Source organism: Lissotriton vulgaris, chromosome 4_1 (genome assembly GCF_964263255.1).
Source record: "Lissotriton vulgaris chromosome 4_1, aLisVul1.2, whole genome shotgun sequence".
Taxonomy (NCBI): domain Eukaryota; kingdom Metazoa; phylum Chordata; class Amphibia; order Caudata; family Salamandridae; genus Lissotriton; species Lissotriton vulgaris.
In genome coordinates this window covers 1,779,800,332-1,779,815,627 of record NC_141691.1, presented here as the reverse complement: position 1 = coordinate 1,779,815,627, position 15,296 = coordinate 1,779,800,332, and positions in this window count along the sequence as shown.

Here is a 15,296-nt window from a genome sequence, read left to right as displayed (position 1 = left end):
TTAAAATTACTAGTCCAACTACAGAGGGTGCAACAGGAGGGAAAGTGTTGGATAGCGTAGGGGGTTAAAATTACTATTCCAACTCCAGAGGGTGCAGCAGTAGGGAAAGTCTTGGATAGTGCATGGGTTAAAATTACTATTCCAACACCAGAGGGTGGAACAGTAGGGAAAGTGTTGGATAGAGTAGGGGTTACAATTACTATTCCAACTCTAAAGGGTGCAACAGTAGTGAAAGTTTTGGATGGCGTAGGGGTTAAAATTACTATTTCCAACTCCAGAGGGTGCAACAGTAGGGAAAGTGTTGGATAGCGCAGGGGTAAAAATTACTATTCCAACTCCAGAGGGTGAAACAGTAGGGAAAGTGTTGGATAGAGTAGGGGTTACAATTACTATTCCAACTCTAAAGGGTGCAACAGTAGTGAAAGTTTTGGATAGCGTAGGGGTTAAAATTACTATTTCCAACTCCAGAGGGTGCAACAGTAGGGAAAGTGTTGGATAGCGCAGGGGTAAAAATTACTATTCCAACTCCAGAGGGTGAAACAGTAGGGGAAGTGTTGGATAGCGTAGGGGTAAAAATTACTATTCCAACTCCAGAGGTGCAACAGTAGGGAAAGTGTTGGATAGCGTAGGGGTGAAAATTACTATTCCAACTCCAGAGGGTGAAACTGTAGGGAAAGTGTTGATAGCGTAGGGGCTAAAATTACTATTCCAACTGCAAAGGGTGCAACAGGAGGGAAAGTGTTGGATAGCATAGGGGTCAAAACAACTTACCAATAATTAAAATAATATTTTTCTGTAAAAAATAACGATTTAATTATTAATTTACAACAAATTAATTAACAATACCAATAAATAATTTCAAAAAAATATGTATCAATTAATAATTAATCAATAATTAAAATAAATATAATTAAATAAAAATTATTAAAAATATGTTAAATACAAATAAAATAGATAATAAAAAAATCAATAGCAAAAACATTAATTATTATTAGTTTATAGCAATTTATAATTAATTAACAATAATGTATTGATTAACACAAATACATTAAAAAAATAATTAATAATCAATTACCAATACATAAAAAACATTATTAAACATTTATTACCAATTAATAATTGATTAAGAATAATTTAATTATAAATACTCAACACTACATGTTTTTTTAACTTAATGAGAATTAAATTTCTTCCCACCCTATTACCCTATAACCTCACAACACCCATCATTATTAAATTATTACACTTAATATAATTAAGACAAATTAAATACCAATTATTAACAATTAAATACCAATTAATAAAAATTAATTAACAATTTATAATTAATTAACCTAAAAATATTTATCAATACCAATAAATAAAAATGACATATTTACTTAATTACAATTAAATTGCTTCACAACCTATTCCCCTATAAACCCACCACCCACTGCAGAACTAAAACACAAAATTTAATTAAAAATATTTAATAATTCCTAAAAAATCTTTATTATTTACTATAAATAAATTAATTCCCACCCTATTCCCCTATAAACCCACGACCCGCTACGGTACTAAAACACATAATTCACTCAAATAAATCCTTACTAACTTCTAAAATTGTAATACATATATTTTAAAATTAGTACAATAATTAACAAAAATTATAAAAACAAACATATAAAATAAAATACATTACACTGATATTAATATCGATATTAGTAACATCAATTTTTTTGCTATCGATATTACTAACTTCGATATTAACAACAACGATATTTCTTACCTTCAGGTCGATATTCTGGTCGTCTATATTCTTGATGTCGTTATTCTGTCCCTCCGAAATTATTGACTCAATATTTTTGCCTGTCGATGTAAAAAAATCGATATTTAGACAGTTTACCATTTTGTACCCCAGGCAAAGTGTTCTAGTGCTACTAGGCCTTTTCTACCCCTGTGCTAAGCCTTTTTTGGTTATTGGGGGAAGATAGTGCTTAGGCCTCCATAACTTTTTGTCCACATAAGGTATCCATGCCAAATTTGCGTCTTCTTCCCACATCGTGGGGAGTCTAAAGGTACCCAGGGTTTAGGAATTCCCAAAGAAAATAGAGAAATTAGCCAAAACACAGCAACATTTTGGGAAAAATGGGAAAAAGAGCTGCAGAAAAAATGCCTGTTTTTTTCTGCACATCGCATCAACAAAGGGTTTGCGGTGCTAAAATCACCATCATCCCAGCTTTCAGCAACATGCAAACTTGAATTACAAAGCCCAATTTTTCAGCACAGTTTTGGCATTTTACCTCACTCGTGTGGGTAAGGCACGTGCCCGCGACAGGGAAGGGCCCAAAACATATTGTGGACACATCAAAATTATATGTGACAAAATGATCTGATTTTGCAGGGGGCACCTGCTTCTTTGGTCCTGGGCTCGGCAGCCATCTAGGGAAACCTACCAAAAAGCAGACATTTCTGAAAACTAGACACTTGGGGTGTCCATTAAGGTATTGATTGCGTGGATTCCCAAATGTTTTCTTTCCCAGAATCCCCTGCAACCCTCAAATTTAGCTAAAAAGTCACATCTTCCTCACATTACTGTGTGAAAAAGCTGTGGGATAACTGGGCCAGCACAAATTTCCTGCTACCTAGCATTCCTCCAGGTCTCCTCATAAAAATGACACCTCACTTGTTTGTGTGTCTAAAGAAGAGTCAGCCTAAAAAAATCTAAAATATAAAACTGAGAGGGAACAAAAGTAGGTCTAAAAGAGAAATCACTACACATTTTGGGCCCTTCCCTGTAATGGGCACTTGGCCCGCCCAAACAAGGTAGAATTTTTATCGGGAGACCTGGGGGAATGCTGGGTTATAGGAAATTTGTCCCAGCAAGGCCATACCATAACTTTCCCACACAAAAATGGAGGAAAATTTGACTTGTTAGCTAAATGTGAGGTTTGCAGGGGATTTTGAGTAAGAAAACATTGGGGGATCCACGCAAGCCACACCTCCCTGGACTCCCAGGTGTCTATTTTCTAGATTTGGTAGTTTTCCATAGATGGCTGCCAAGACCGGGACCAAAAACGCAGTGCCCCCCATGCAACACCAGGTCGTTTTGTAATAGTTATGTTTGATGTCTCCACAATCTATTTTGGGCCCTTCCCTGTCACAGGCACTTGCCCACCCACAATAGTGAGGCAGCATTTATAATGGGAGTCTTGGCCGAACGCTGGGTGGTAGGAAATTTGTGCTGGCCTGGTCATCCCACAACTGTCCCATACAGAAATTGGAGGAAACAAATATGTTTTGTTAATGAATAAATTTACAAAGGCTTCTGAACAACTAAGCCTTCTCGAATCCACACAAAACATACCACATAATATTCCGTTCGTGACCAGTTTCCAAAAAGATGTGAGGGCAGAAGGTGTTTACTACAGAGAGAGTATGCACTGATGGTAAAACGCAAAAAAGCACCAAAATATTTTTGCACACCCATCCACTAGTCAATCACAGACATACTGGTTGGATTTGGCACAAAGGTAAGTAAAGGGTTCATAAAATAAACGTTATTCACCAATGACTTTACAAAAATAAAATTCTCAAAAGTCATTGTTATTAATTTCATCATTAGATCAAAGAACCACTAACTCGTGAGTTATAAAGCCATGTCATAGCACAAACCACTTTACAGTCCATTCACACACCTTTCATATGTCAAACACAGAAAACCATTATTCACACTGTCAACTATGGGCCCAACACAATTCAACATTTACATTTACAAGTGCCAAACAAGGGCCCATCAGTCTCACACGCCAACAGGACTAACACACTGATCACACCACCAAGCACCCAAACATTAGACAACTGACAAACAAACCTGAAGCAAGTCAATACACATACTGGGCAACAACACACTGCGAGTCCACCCACACCGCCAGCCAAGCACCAGTCTACACACACCGCCCGTCAAGTGCCAGTCAATGCACACCACCAGGCAAGCACCAGTTTGCACACACCATCTGTTAAGCACCATTCTACACACACTGCTATCCAAACACCAATCCACAAACACCACCAGCCAAGTGCCAGTCTACACAAACTGCCAGTCAAATGCCATTCCACAGGTCCTGTGGTCTTTCTTGTCCTATGTCAGCTGTGTTGTCAGTCTCTCAGTTGTGGGGTGTTATCTCCCTGCTGGAAGCAGGCAATAATAACACCTCTCTTGAAAAAAACATCACTGGACCCAAACTGCCCTAGAAACTATCCACTGATCTCCTTCTTACCTTACCCAGTAAAGATAGTGAAACCCCTGGTGAACCTTTTTCTGGAGCCCAATAACAAGCTGGACGATGAGCAGTTTAGTTTCTGCCCAGGTCACGGGACAGAAACAGCGCTGGTAACCGTGCTAGACAAACAACGTATGCGTGCGGACAGGGGACAGTCAGCGGTCCTAATTCTTCTGGACCTGTCCACCGCATTCGATGCAGTGAACAATGCCATTCTGCTTGCAAGGTTGGAAGAGATGGGGGTGGTGGATATGGCTTTGTGTTGGGTTCAGTCCTATCTGGCTAAAAGCCGACAGGCAGTAGCCCTACCCCTTTTCAATCAGAATTTGTCAATAATGAGCATGGGGTACCCCAGGGGTCTTCTATTAGCCCTATTTTATTTAATGCCTATATGCGGCTGCTTCTGGATGTCATCAAAGCTCATAACATTAGTGCGGTTAACTATGCCGATGACACCCAGCTTATAGTGTCCATGGAAGGCGAGAACGCTGATTCCCAAGAAACATTTCATAATTGTATGTGGGAAATGGTGAGTTGGTTGAGAAACAACCCATTATAGTTTAACAATGACAAAACGGAGATTCTGCACTGTGGGGTGGGCAGAGGGCCGCTAGTTTTACCTATTGACTTCTTGACTATGCCCACAGATGCCCCCTAGGCATCCGTGAGCAGGGTATGTAATTTGGGGGTTAGCTTCAATGATAAGCTGAACCTGGAATCCCATTTCAATAAGCTGGTTGGAAGCTGCTACACTCTTATTAGAGGACTCCGGAAGGTGCTGGCACTGCTACCTTCCCAGGCCAGAGCCACAGTGGTTAGGAGTGTCATCCTGAGCCACCTGGATTATTGTAATGTCTTGCTACTGGAGTTCCTGAGTTACTTGATCACTAGGCTCCAGAGAATTCAGGCGTCAGCAGCAAAGCTTGCATTGACAAGACCACGCTGGTCATTAACAGCTCAAGCGTTAGTGGAGCTGCACTCTTTCCCGGTAACCCAAAGGATAAGGTTCAAGTCTTTGTGCATTGTTTTTAAAGCACTAAACGGACTTGGACCTAAACCTCTGCAGAGTAGGTTCGGATGGTATTTACCGGCATGCAGCTTATGGTCCTTGTCAGCCAATCTGGCCATGATCTCGAAGATAAAGAGATCTACAATGGGGGAGGATGAGCGTTTGGTGCGGCAGCTGCCCGCCTTTGGAACAGTCTTCCCTTGGAGCTGAGGCAAATGCAGGACCTACTGTCGTTTCGAAAGAAAGTCAAGACCTGGCTCTTTCCTAGAGCATAATCATTGACTTCGCCACACTGCTTACCCGCCAGCATATTACTCGTATCTTAGCACCAGGATGCCCGTAGGGTTACAACGCGCTTTATAAATGTTGATACAAATACAAATACAAACACGCCTTACAAAGTGCTAGTCCACACACGCTGCCAGACAGGTGTAAATCTACATGCACCCCCAGGCAAGCTCCAGTCCATTCACACAGCCAGCTAAGCACCTGTCCACACACACTGCAAGCCAAATGCCAGTCCATGCTGACCGCCAGTCAAGTACCAGTTTACACACACTGCCAACCAAACGCCAGTGCACACACACCACCAGTCATATGTCAGTCCACACACACTGCCAGCCAAGTGCCAATCAATGGATTTCACCAGTCCACATGCACTGCCAGCCAAGTGCCAGTCCACACACACCACCAGCAAACATCACTTTACACACACAGCCAGCTAAGCCCCTGTCCACACACACACTACTAGCCAAACGCCAGTCCTCGCTCACCGCCAGCCAAGCACCAGTTTACACACACCCTGCCAAACAAACGCCAGTCGACACAAACCACCGGTCATGTGTCAGTCCACACAAACCGCCAACCAAGTGCCAATCCACACAAATCACCAGTCCACACGCACCACCAGGCAAATGCCATTCTACACAGAATGCCAGCCAAACACCAGTCTACACACACAACCAGCCAAACACCAGTGCACACAGACCATCAGCCGAAATCCAGTTCACACACAGAGAAACTTTCCCTGGTGTCTAGTGGTTTTCTGTCTCCCTTGGAGGATGATGGGCCTACAAATATAGCAAACTCCCCTGGTGTGGGCAGAATGTGGCCAAGACATTGCCCCAATAAAGGGGAGTGACCATTGCCCAAGGGCCACCTCGATGTATACATTTAAGGGCCTAAAAATATGGATGATCTGCCTCCAAGGGAGACAGAATACAGTCAAAACATTTCCCAAACAAAATGGGAACGACCCTTGCCAAAGGGGCCGGTCCCTTAATTGTGAAAACAATTATCCCTTGTGTCTAGTGGGTTTCTGCCCCGGCCTAAAAATATGGCCGATCTGCCCCCAAAGAATGCAGAAATGGTCAAAATATTTGCCAAAATAAAAGAGGAGTGCCCCTTGCCTGAGGGGTCTCGCCTCAACATGCCAAACAACGTATCCCTTGTGTCTAGTGTCTTTTGGCCTAAAAATATGGAACAGAAACTGCCAGAATTTGTGCACAAAAAAAGGGAGTGACCCTTGCTCAAGGGGCCGCTCCCCAAAACAAATGAAAATCTCTGGAGGCCTAGTGGGTGATTTCCTGCTGTGCAATCATGTACAGGAATGCACTACAAAGACTTTCCTCCCCCCCCCTTCCCGAGCCTCTCTGCCCCCCACAAACCCTCCTGAAGGAGAAACTCACATATTTCTCTGACGTGCTCGAGCAAATGGCTTCTAGCACATACCAGTGTCTTTTGATGATGTTGATAAGAGCCGTGAATGCCAACGTCATCAGATCGCCAAGGCAGGGATTGGGGATGCCAGCGGAAGTGCTTCTCCTGCCAACCGCAATTGAGCACCAATGCTCTCAACACAGGTGGGTGCCAGGATGGCTTGGCGTCATCCTCAGCAAATCCCCACTGTGGCTGAGGATAGCTCCAAGCTGTCCTGAGCACCCAAGGGGTTAATTACTCAGAGGAAGCATGCACTGTCGTTTTGTCTTCAGATTTAGCTGAATTTCTTTCACAGGTACAGTCCACATTGTGTTCTCCAGGGGTCAAAAATGTGGGATTCATCTCCTTGATGGACCCCATACAGGTGAAGGTTGACTCATATGTATGACAATTGTGTTATCCTCTCTTCTGTTCCCCAATTGTCACAGGGTACATTGGGGGATCAATGGTATTTGAAGTGTACTAAACACCCCAGGTGTTGAACCTTAGAACCACATGCATGTGCACATGTACAGGTGAGGATGCTGAGGTTGTGGGGCAGCATTTAGAGTTTACGTTCTGAAATTTGTACCCTAAGCAGCATCCCATCCTGCTCACACTGATAGGTCAGGTAGCCCCTGTCCATGCTCTGCACTTCTGCAGGCCTATCCAGGCAGGCAGCCAACGTGATGGCAGGATGGCAGGACTGATGGCTGGTGAAAGTGTGCATGTGAACCTCTACCATTGTGCTGGGTTGAGGAACAAGTACTGTGCAGCATATGTCCTTCTGTCTGCTTTAAAGAGCTCGAGCCTGAGCTCTCACAACATGCCAACAGTGGTACTGGCAGCACACACTACTGTTGCTAAGAAGATAGCATGTAAGGGATAGGTGCATAGAGGTAGCGAAAGACACAGCTAGAAAAGAGGGCAGGGGTCACTATGTGAGAGGAGGCCATAAGAATAAAAGACCAGGAGGGAGAACACAAGCAGACAGGATTTCAGGATAGTTGGTATGAGTTGAAGAAGGAACAGGAGGGGGTGAGATAGCATGCAGTAAGACATTAGAAGATGCAGAAAGATAGCATACAATTAGATATAAAAAGATACAAGAAGGAATGAGCGAAAACTGCAGCCTGGGAGAGATAAGAGCATAAAAGTATGCAGCGAGTGAGGCACAAGGATAATGTTGACCATTTATACAAATAGCCTGGCCGGCCAGGACATCCAATTGTATTTTTAGGGGAGTCCCTTCAGTTGAGAATGCTGCTATATCCTCACATTTCTGTGGTGGCCACCTTAACTAAGGAGGTTCCACTCTCAGTCCAGTCCAGTGAAGATTGTCTCTTAGACCCTGGCATGATTAATGGTAGGGTTTTAAGTTGTGACTGCTTGCAGTCTAGTCAGCTCCGCCTGCTTGCACCCGCATGAGACAGGCTTCACAGGCAGCAAAGAGACTCTGGGAGGCAGAATGCAGATTGCTTCCAACACCTCTCATGAGATGTATCCCGGAGACCGACTCCTTTGTCAATCACCACTGTAAAATATAAACATGTACAGTGCTTCTGTGGGCTGATCGAAAATGTGAAAACATTTCAAACAACCAATGGCAGAAGCGAAGGTGACCCAAAACAAACAATGGCTAAAGGTGGCAGCCCCAAAGCCACTCTCTGTGTAATTTATTTTTATTAATGACAAGTGCTCCGAAAGGAAGTTAAAGATCTGCGGCCAGACCTAACAATGGGGCTTGAAAATATATCAGCGCCTCAAATGCTACGTTTTATGGGAACTATGAGAGACACAACAGTTGTCAATCATTTTGGAATGAGAAGATAAAGATTGGGCTTGATAAATTGTTTATCCTAAAACCAGAAGCCCTTGAAGTTTTAACAAGTTGTGTGTACGTTTCATCACAGTAAGTTCACTGTCTCATTCTTTTTTGGGCTTAACACAACATAAAAATGAAAACAATAGCAGAAGGGAAGGATAATTCTCATGGCACTCAGATGGATTGTGTTCCTTGTCATGTATGAGCCTTAAAGCTCTACAATTTAGAATTCAAAGAAGTAAGATGTCACAAACATCAGAACATATTTATCCTCAAGAACTTAAATACAATTTATTGACGTTTTCTTTCCATGACCTGAAGTTTTTCTCCTAAGCATATATCATGTAAATGATAGTTGGACAGAGAAGTATGACTTGGCGAGCTAGGAAGCTCTGTAAGTGACTCTGATATTTTAACCGACTGCTAGAATGTTAAAGTGAAATATGAACGTGAGAACAGGAAGCCATGGCAAAAAGCTAATAAATACGCCTACCTTCAACACGTGCTGCAGTGTGGCGACATGGGTAATCTCCTGGGGCCAAGCATTACAGTGGACCCATTACCAAGTCACAGTCTGTTGAACATTTGACCTAAATTAAACCAAATAAAATATGGCATTTTCCGATTTGGAAATAATTGGGAAAATATGTTTTAATGGTATACCGGTATACTGAACTCCTCACTCAGTATAAGAAAGCTATATTAGACTCAAAGAAAAACTATTTCTCTTCCAAAATCCAACTCGCGGAGAACCGGCCAAGAGAAATCTTTTCTATCGTCCAAGACCTCGCCTTTTCCGATAGAGCTTCACTCAAACCATCACCGTCTCAAACGCTCTGCGACTCACTCAATCGCTTCTTCCTAGACAAAATCACCAAAATTAAAATCAAAATTCCCCCTCCATCCCCGACCTTCACCGACTACCGACGCCCTCCAGCCACTGCACATCTGGACTTAATTCCCCCCCTATCGACCGAGTCATTTCTCTCTATTCTTCCGCTGGTCAAGTCCGGCTCCCCGCTGGACCCCTGCCCTGCCTATATCCTAAAGCAGATCTACACCTTCTGTCCCGCACCACCCCTAATGCTCCTCAACAACTCACTGGCTCAGGGCATCGTTACCCCTGCACTCAAATCGGCAGTGATCGTACCGATCCTAAAAAAACCTGGAGCAGATCCTTCCGACCCTGCCAACTTCCGCCCAATCTCCCTCTTGCCTTTCCTGGCAAAGGTATTGGAACGACATGTGGTAAAAACTCTGAGCGAGTTTGTGGAAAGCCACGGTGTTTTGGCCTCAAGACAGGCCGGCTTCCGCCCTGCCCACTCAACTGAGTCCGTTATAACATCGGTCCTGGACAACCTCCGTCAAGGAATGGACACCAATCAACAACAGGCCCTGATCCTCTTAGATCTTTCCGCCGCATTCGACACCGTGGACCATACCATCTTACTCTCACGTGTCGAGGCGGCGGGAATCCGAGGAACAGCCCTACTATGGCTATCCTCCTTTTTGAGTGGGCGGACACAGGCGGTTCGTCTGGGGGAGTTTTCCGCAGATTCCTTACCCATCCAGTGCGGTGTCCCCCAGGGTTCCTCTTTATCCCCCCTTTTATTTAATCTTTACATCGCCCCCCTTATTTTTGCTTTACAGCAGCTGGAGGTCTCTGTGTACAACTATGCAGATGACCTCCAGCTTATTTTCCACCTTTCCTCTGCCCCCGAGTCTATATCAAAGGTTCAGTCCATCATGACCTTCATCCAGGACTGGATGAATTTCAACCACCTGAAACTCAACCCTGATAAAACGGAGTTGGTGTTGACGGGTGGTTGCTCCAGTCCCTGGTTCTCCTCCTTCTGGCCCCCCTCATTAGGTCCCCCACCCACTCCTGTAACCTCTGTCAAAACCCTTGGTTTCAAAATAAATAACCAACTTTCCCTACACTCCCAAGTCTCTGCTGTGGTTTCCTCAGCCTTTCTCTCACTCAGGACTATCCGCAGAGTCTCACGATTTTTCGCCCCAGACGCGCTCAAACTAATTCTTATGGCCATGGTGACATCTCGCCTAGATTATGGCAATGTCCTTTATCATGGCATGCCCGATTACCTTATGAGGCGCCTCCAGCTGGTTCAAAATCAGGCCGCTCGGCTGGTTTTTAACCTTTCTAAATCACACCATGTAACTCCTCTCCTCTTTTCCCTCCACTGGCTCCCTGTCCGGCAGCGCGTCTTATTCAAGCTCGGCTGCACCATCTTTAAAGCCAGGACAGGTTCTGCCCCTGCCTTCATTAACTCGGCTATTCAAACCTACACTCCCTCACGAGACCTCCGATCCTCCTCCCACCACCTTCTCGTGGTTCCCCGCTTCAAACGGAAGAAGTGGGGTGGCTCCAAATTTGCAACCACGGGCCCAGCTTTTTGGAATGCTCTCCCATTGCTCCTCAGAACCTGCACCCAATACCCCCTCTTCCGCAGAGACCTTAAGACCTTCCTTTTTACCCAAGCCTTCCCATCCTGAATCTTCTCCTCTCCCCTTTTCCGACCCACCGAGTAGCTGTTGCCAGTGAGCGCCAAGAAACCGCCAGGTGTACGAGCGCTATATAAAATCCTTCAAATTCAAATTCAAATTCAAATTCAATGGTCAGTCATATCTATTGCTTACCATTTACAAACTGTATACTGCCAATCGATTTCAGCACCAGCAGAAACTGTAAGAAAGTTATCAGATGGAGAGTACTGGAGTGAAATGTGATGTCAATGTGCTGCGTTCTGGTCCAAGAAAAGTAAAGCATGTCTGTTAGAAATTGGATTCCTGGCTGTCAGAGGCATGCAACAAAGAAAATACACAAAGTTCCCCGGAAGGACTGGGTGGGAAGGGAAGTGTGTGTGGTGTAGGAGAGAAATAACCAAGAGGGAAAAGGGAGGGGGAATTCCCTCTTGGGAACTAGAACTCTCACACACCCAGCAAGCTAGGTGTCATGCTTCATCATATGGGTCCTGCTCCTCGTCAGACTGGCACTGCAATGTCGGACTGGCACCCGCGAAGGGGCTCTTTAGCGGAGATCTTTTGTTCCTGCCATATGATGCATGCGGGTGAGAGGGCAGGTGAATGTGTAGTCGTGGATAGATGGTGGTTAAAAAAGATGGGTTAGTCCACAAGGAACTTTATTAATGTGGCTAACTCCCTTGGTTAAAAATTGTGGGAGGGGAGATAGACGCCACGGGTGTATGCGGCGAACCTCAGTTTAGGCCGACATGTTTCTTGCTAATCTAGCAATTCCTCAGGACCTTAGTGCTTGTACTACACAGTGAATAAAAAATCTTTTGTTATACAACCTTTAGTCTCAAGGTCTGTAGTGGGACAGACCAACTGGTCCTGCCATAAGTAATGCAACCCTAAGCGAATCCCTAAGGTGCCTCGCAGTCTGCTCTGTGGGACCTGCACAGAAGAGTCAGGGACCCATACGGTGTGCGGTCTCTGCCTGCAAACCTACCCCCACGGGTAATCCGGAAGGGATCTGGAGCGACTGGTCAGAGGCATGCACCCTTTCCAAGCAAGAACCACAATCCTAGCCAGGATAAGACAGATACACACCATAAGTTAACCTGTGCTCACCCTCTGGTAGCTTAGCACAGAGCGGGCAGGCTTAACTCAAGAGACAATGTGTAAAGTATGTTTGCAACACTTCAAAGAGTAACACAAAAGCCTCCACACCAGTTCAGAAAAATTGATTATGATTTTATGAATAAAAGAAGAACAAAATAACAAAAATCCAATAAGTAAAAGTCAATATATGAATATTTAAAGATTAAAAGTGAAAAATAGTGCTTAAAAGTAATAAGTGCCTATGGGGTTATCAGTTCGCACAGGACTGCAGCAAAGTTAAAAGTTCAGACTGACCGTGATGGAGCACAGGCCGGATACAGGAGCCACACAAGGCCAGCTGAACAAGAAGTACCTTGATCTTAGTCGCAACAGCGATATGCGGGTGCAGCTGAGCAATGAGTCGGTGTTGATCTCGCAGTCGAGGTGATGCGTCAATTTTCTTCATGCAACAATGGCGATGCGCCAGTTCCGAGATGAGTTAGGTCCGAGTACGGAGTGCGATCTGCCAGGTTTGTCCATTAAGTTGAAGGGATTTGTCATTCATCTTTCACTGCAGTGGCGATGAAGAGGCGGTTCTGATGCATCGATTCCTATGGCAATGCGCTGGTTTCAAGTGCAATGCACCGGTTCTGTTCCTGTACCAGCGGCAATGGATACGTTCTTTTTCATGCAGCAGAGGATGCATTGGTTCCTGTTAAAAATGGGGGTCTCTAGTTGGCAGAGGTAGGTACCTTTGTCCAAATAGGGACCCTTGCTTCTAGTTAGGGTAAGGAGGATACACACTTTAGATAACCCCTGCTCACGCCCTTGGTAGCCTTGCACGAGCAGACATGCTTATCCCAAAGCCAAAGTGTAAAGTATCTGTACCAACACTCACAGTAACACAGCAATAACACTACAAACGGACACCACACCGGTTTAGAAAAATAAAATATCTTTATCTAAACTTAACAATACCAAAACAACAACAATCCAACATACAAGAATTAAGAACAATTACTTTCAAAAGGTTTTAGCAACTGAGTCCATAGAAAACAATGGATGCTTGATTTCTTGCAAAGTATCAGTTGTTGCGACAAAATTCACCAAGCCAAACAGCTGCTGCGAAGAGAAGTGTCAAAAAACAAAGAGATGCTTTGCTTCGTTCCTGAGACCTTCGTGGATGCGATGCGACAGTTCTGCTGTACACAGGGGAGCAATGCATCTGGTCCGCTCTGTAGGGGGGAGCGATGCATCAATTCTGAGAGGACTCCAATCCGCTGGTGTTGCTTCAGGAAAAACTTGCCACAGATGGACGAATTCTGGATGCATCGGCGAGCGGCGCTGCACAAACTTTTCAGCCGCGATCCTTCGATGCATTGATTCTTGTTGTTGCGTTGCTTTCCAGCTCCCAGCAGCAGAAACAACCTCCAGAGGCCCCACACAGTCACAGACACTCCTGGCAGGTCAGAACTCCCAGCAAGAAAGTTCAGGGGAGCTGGGGGTGACGTATTTGTGTTCCTGAGACTTCAAAACAGGAGGCAAGCTCTACTGAAGCCCTTGGAGACTTTCCTCAAGCAGGGGAGACAACACACAGCAAAGTCCTTCTCCTTTCCTTGTGAGAAACAGCAACTGCAGGCCAACCCCAGATACACAGCAAGGGCAGTACTTCTCCTCAGTTTCTCCAGCTCCTCTCCTTGGCAAAGGTTCCTCTTGATTCAAGAAGTTTGTGTAAAGTTCAGGGGTTTTAGGTCTAATACTTCAACCCCAAAATGTTCTCTTTGTGCAAGGGTCTCTGAGCCCGGTCCAAACCAGTTATTTCCACTCTCGTTTAGCTGCCCAGCAGGAAGTGGAGACAGCATTGTGTAAGGCAGACATGTCCTATTGAGGTGCAAGGGAAATCTCCTCCTACCACTCTAAATGCAGACCTGGCCTATTCAGGTGCTAGTGAGAACTTCTCCCCCTACTCTGAAGGCAGCCCAGGTCTATTCTGACACATTCAGGAAAGGCAGGACACACATCAATCCCATCTACTCGTGGCTGTCTGAGAGAATGCACCTCCACAACCCCAGCCACTCCCAAACCAGACAGTCAATACACAAAAAAGCAGAGGTACACTTAGGGCCCGATTCCGATGCACACCCAATGCAGCTATCCGTACGAATCGTACCAGGGACCATACGAATAGGATTTCCGTACGAATCGCCCTTGGAACCAGCTGAACGCGACGTTTGTAAGGTTTGCGGCTGCTTTTGACGAACCGGCAAGTACGATCCGTGTTGGGTACGCTCCGTACGACCCTTTTTCTACAGGAGCTGGAAACTGCCGTAAAAGCTGAGTTCGCCCCAAAACAGGTACAGAACGGCCCCCCCTGGGTACGGCGCGTACACCCCATGATCGCAGGGATACGGCGCGTACCCCTGCGATCATGGGGTGTACGCAACATACCCCATGTTCGCTGGGTGTATGGTGCATACACCCTGCGATCGCGGGGTACGGCACGTACTCCCCATGATCGCAGGGGTACAAGCCATACCCCTGCGATCATGGGGGGTCGGGTCCGTACGGGGTGTATGTGATAGTGCGCTTTTCTGTACGAATCGCCCTTACCTGACGTGGACCGTACGAATCAAGTCCTGATTCCCGGATCTGGATCATAGTCGTTGGATCGTACGGCATGTGAACGAGTCGTACGGTTCACGGTTTCAGCCTTGCGATACGTACGGATCGCGTAGATTCGGACGGATTCACGGAATGCGGATTGTACTGCGCAGTTCTGACGGTAGTTTCCCATTCGTACGGATTCGGCTACGAATACGAATCGTACGGCGTTTTTTTTCCGGATCAGAATCGTCCCCATAATGTTTAAACAAGAAAATACCTACTTTCTAAAAGTGGTATTTTCCAACTAAAAGATGCA